Below are 4,961 nucleotides of genomic sequence, written 5' to 3' on the forward strand. Positions count from 1 at the left end.
AGTGTAGCAGATGCATTATCTCGCCAATTTGAGGAGGAAAGTACTCTGCTAGCAATTTCCCTCCCCATTCTAGAATGGATTGAAGAGGTTCGCAGGGAATGGTTTTCACACCCCGGGCTCTCCCAACTCATTTCTCAATTGCAGGTAGATCCAAATTCCACCAAGGGCTACTCGTGGCAGGATGATATTCTTCGCTACAAGGACCGAGTCGTATTATCACCAACATCCACCTTCAAAAGTCGCATTTTGGCAGAATTGCACTCATCTCCCATTGCAGGACATTCGGGCTTTCAGAAGACGTATGCTCGCACCAGAAGATCATTTTTTTGGACAGGCATGAAAAAGGACATCCTTACTTTCGTAGCAGAATGCGATGTCTGTCAACGCCACAAAGGGGAAACCGTCAACACACCAGGCACATTACAACCATTGCCCATTCCGGCATCAATTTGGACGGAGGTTTCTATGGATTTCATTACAGGTCTTCCTAAGTCAGGCAACAAGTCAGTCATCATGGTGGTTGTGGACCGACTGTCGAAGTATGCTCATTTCTGCGCCCTACCCCACCCGTTTACACCAACTTTGGTCGCTCAATCTTTCATGGATTAGATCTTCAAATTGCATGGCATGCCCACTTCTATTGTGTCCGACCGCGACCCGATCTTCACCAGTAATTTTTGGCAGGAACTCTTCAAGATACAAGGCACTCAACTAAAACTCAGTACTTCCTATCATCCACAAATAGATGGTCAAACTGAAGCCGTCAACAAATGTCTAGAAACCTACCTTAGGTGTTTCACTTTAGAAAAGCAACACCTTTGGGTATAGTGGTTACCTCTGGCTGAATGGTGGTATAACACCAACTATCATGCCACCACCAAAATGACTCCCTATGAAGCAGTATATGGTCAACTCTTGCCTTCACCTACTTCGTATCTCAAGGGGTGCTCAAAAGTACAAGCAGTGGATCAACTCCTACAACACCGCGCAACCATGCTCGCCCATCTTCGAGAGAATCTTCATCAAGCTCAGAACCGCATGAAGCAACAAGTAGACCAGCATCACTCCGAACGCCAATTTCAAGAAGGGGATCAGGTCTTTTTACGGCTACAACCATATAAGCAAACATCACTCAAAGACAAGGGGTGTCAGAAACTATCTCCCAAATTCTACGGACCATATCAAGTACTTTAGTGCATTGGAGAAGTGGCTTACAAGTTGGCCTTGCCACCTACTACAAAAATCCATCTAGTTTTCCATGTCTCATGCCTCAAGAAAGTGATTGGGAACAATTGCAGAATTCAGACTAGTCTACCTGAATTGGACGAAGAAGGGTCCATCTGGCTTCAACCTGAACAGGTCCTAGACACACGAGACAAGCAACTATGCGGCCGCATGATTAAGGAAGTCCTCGTCAAATGGAAAGACACCTCTCCGGAAGATGCAACTTGGGAACCAGCCACTATTCTTCAGCAGTTTCCGCAGCTTCAGCCTTGAGGACAAGGCTAGTCTTAAGGGGGAGGGAATGTTAGGGTCCCACCCTAACCCCCTTATTTATGTAATGGGATCACGTCATAATCAAGAGTCAATAAAGCCCATATTAATAATTGTATGTGGTTAATCTGTAATTAATGACGGAACCACAGTTAGTTGCAAATGGGCCATAGTATTAGATAGATGGTATTAATAAAACCCACGGTATTGGTCTGTGGTATTGCATGTATGAGTCATATATAAAGGATAGAGACTCCCTGCGAGGAGCATCATGTCTTATTTTGTAATCGAGCTCTGCTCTATTGGAGGTTGCCCCTTCGAAGAGGCAAGTGAACATTACTCTCTAAATAATAAAATCATTGCTATTCTGTGATTCTGGGTATCTTTTCTTCGCATATTCTGTATTTGGGTATCATTTTGCAGGTTAAGAGCATAACAGGTTAGCTCAATTGGTTAATTCCCATTGTTAAAGTGCATTTGCTATTGAGAGGTCACGGGTTCAATTCTTTCAACACTCTTGGGTTTAGGCTTCGTGGTTGAGCCAACAAGAAGTGGTACCTTCGTGTGCATCTGCTTGGTACAAATATTCTATGGATGTAGCGATGACCGATCTTCGAACTCCATGAACCAAAAAAAAAAAAAGAGGAGCGGAAAAAGGCCCTATCTGCAAAATAATTAATAAAAAATAACACAATCTGGGGCTTGCAAAGCCACGTGTACAAAATATATGGGTGCAATCCCTCAAAATATAGCCATTTTCCGCAAACAAAGGGAAAATAATGGGTGTTGAGGTAGATTCCATCTTTCAAAAGCCAATCAAATGCATGACTTGCTCCAACAATCTTCTAACCTGCCACCTAAAGCCTCTAAATTTGGGTACACAACCCCCAAATGGCTTCCAACATGGGTATAAGGGTTCCCCATCTTCCATACTCATCCCCACAAAGTGGAAACTCCACTAAATAATCTACTAGTGTTCCAAAGTGGGTGGAAAAGCCATCCATAAATGGTACAACATGCCTAAACAATGGGGACATGTGAGGATCCAAAATTTCCATGTGTCCAGTTTACCAATGATCAATCCCCTTAAACTCTTCATCGACCTTCCAAAAATGAAACGTGTGGTTACAGTGTGGGCCTACTAACCTTGAGGGCCAAGAAATAGCAAACCTCGTCTTACTAATATATATTATATCATTATATTGTTTTTCATCCATATTGATGTTTTTAGAGTGGAAAATTTGGAGGAATAAACTTAGAAGGCTATTTTAACTGGCAAGTCCTCGTTTAGTTAATTATGGTGTTAATTATTCTAGAGGTAATTTAAGGAATTTCCTAAAGTTTTGGTGATCCAAAAACTCTTGCTTCTGTGAGACCCCTCACTGATGTTCTATACTCAAATACCTTTCCAACAATGCAAGAAGGACCTCAAACAGAGTTTGTATGCAAAAGTTATGCCACTTAGAAGTTAACCTTCTTGTTTTGACCAACATAATTAGAGAGGATGCCATGTCAACCCCATTACTCATGGAAAAGGGGGTAGACATAAGAGGACGATGAAGAATACTTTGGAAGGGTCAATATTTTAACTCATTAAGAGTTGAAGGAGTCAAAATTAACTACCCATAGGTTATCAGGGCATGTTAAAATCAAGCCACTAGGAGGAAAATGGGTTCCATTCTATTTTAGTGCATTTTTCTCCATATATGAGCATAGTGGTTGTGAATGGATAGAGAGAGAGAAAAAGTATAGAGGGTTTATTTTCTATAGCATCCCACGGGCCATAGGTCTCACTCCTTTGTACTTGCATCCAATTTTGTTCAAAGAAAGAGAGAGTAGAGCAGGCTCACCTTCCAATTGGGTTTTCTCTCGTAAATTCTTTCCATAAAATATCTTGTGTCATTGTGGTTTGTGAGTGTTCATTTTGTTATGTTAATTCATTTTTTATTTTATGAGTTTTCAAATTTTTACCCTTCTATCCATCTATATATTTTATCAGATTTTTTGTGATGAATTATCTAATGGAATATCAATGATATTTTACAAATCGTATTGGTATCAGAGTTGGTTTCTTTGGGTATATTGTGGGGAATTGCAACATATCCAAATCGATCAAGTTGAAAGTGATAAAACCCCAACCATGGGTAAATCTATTGACAACCCTCAAGATCTGGTAGAGGAGAGATTTTCAAGGCTAGAAGACTAGGTCATATATATAGACATAATATGAACCTTCCCATGGCGGATCCGACAAATAAGCTTGGAAATGGAGAAGACAAAGGTTCCAACTTGGATGTTATGTCAGAGGGAAAATTTGGGGATCAAGAAGAAGGAACGAATGATGATAAGAGAGAACCTAAAAGAGAACAACCTAGTTCAAATAATATTAACCATTCATATTCTTATTTAAGATGGAAGAAAAGGTCAACATCGAGCCATATCAAGATAATATTGACAATTTGTAATTAAATTGTTGGTTGCAGTAGTTAGAGGTTTATTTGATTGTTAATCACATAGAGGAAGAGCAATAAGCTTATTTCTCCAGTTTGAAACTAGAGGGCCATGCCCTAACCTAGTGGGAAATCCATACCGAAACCTTGAGGTTGGAGGGGGGTCCTCTAATGACTAAGTGGGAGGATTCCAAAACTCTCATAATGTCCCAACTCTACACAATTAGGAAATTAGAGGACTAGTGGATCGAGTGGCATTACATCGAGTAGAGATAGGGGCAAATCGTAAAGGAGTACACCATACAATTCAGGAAGATTTCCCAAGAACCTAAATGTACTCCTCAAGTATCTAGGAGGTCTACACAACCATCTACTAAAGAAATCAATGTTGTTCAAACCCAAAATGGTGGATGAGGCTTATGTGTAGGAGCCTGGAAAATATAGGCCATAAGAAAGGGTAATCAAGCTGGCCGAAGTAGAAGGAACAACAAGATGCTTCCCAAGAAGGGAAGAAGAAATGGAAAGGAGGGAAGGAAAAAAAAGATAACAACGACAACACACTAGTGTAAATATCATAGCAACCACTACAACCATTGTAACATTAATGGTCATACACGATTAAAGCGTTGGAAACTACATTCAGAACTCAACCTAAAAAACTGAAAGAAGTATAGGAAGAAGAAAAATCTCATGGCCACAGACTCAAGTACTCAAGTGGAAAAAAAACTCGAATGTGGCTGAGAAGAGTGTTTTAACATCATTGCAGAAAGGGGTGAATTTAAGTATCCTTCAACAACAAGAAGAGAAGGAGATGACCAAACTCTTCCATATAAATATAAAGGTCAAGAAAACGAAAATCCATGCTCTATTTGACTCAGGATCATAGGCTAATCTTATTATAGTAGAGTTGGTCAACAAATTCAAATTGGAGGTCCATGAATATCCTAGCCCATATCCACTAGTATGGGTCAAGAGGTTGAAATAAAGGTAAACAAACAACATAAAATCAGATTTTCT

This window comes from Pinus tabuliformis, chromosome 6, assembly GCF_031772625.1.
Source record: "Pinus tabuliformis cultivar Carrire ecotype Pingquan chromosome 6, CPIR1, whole genome shotgun sequence".
Taxonomy (NCBI): domain Eukaryota; kingdom Viridiplantae; phylum Streptophyta; class Pinopsida; order Pinales; family Pinaceae; genus Pinus; species Pinus tabuliformis.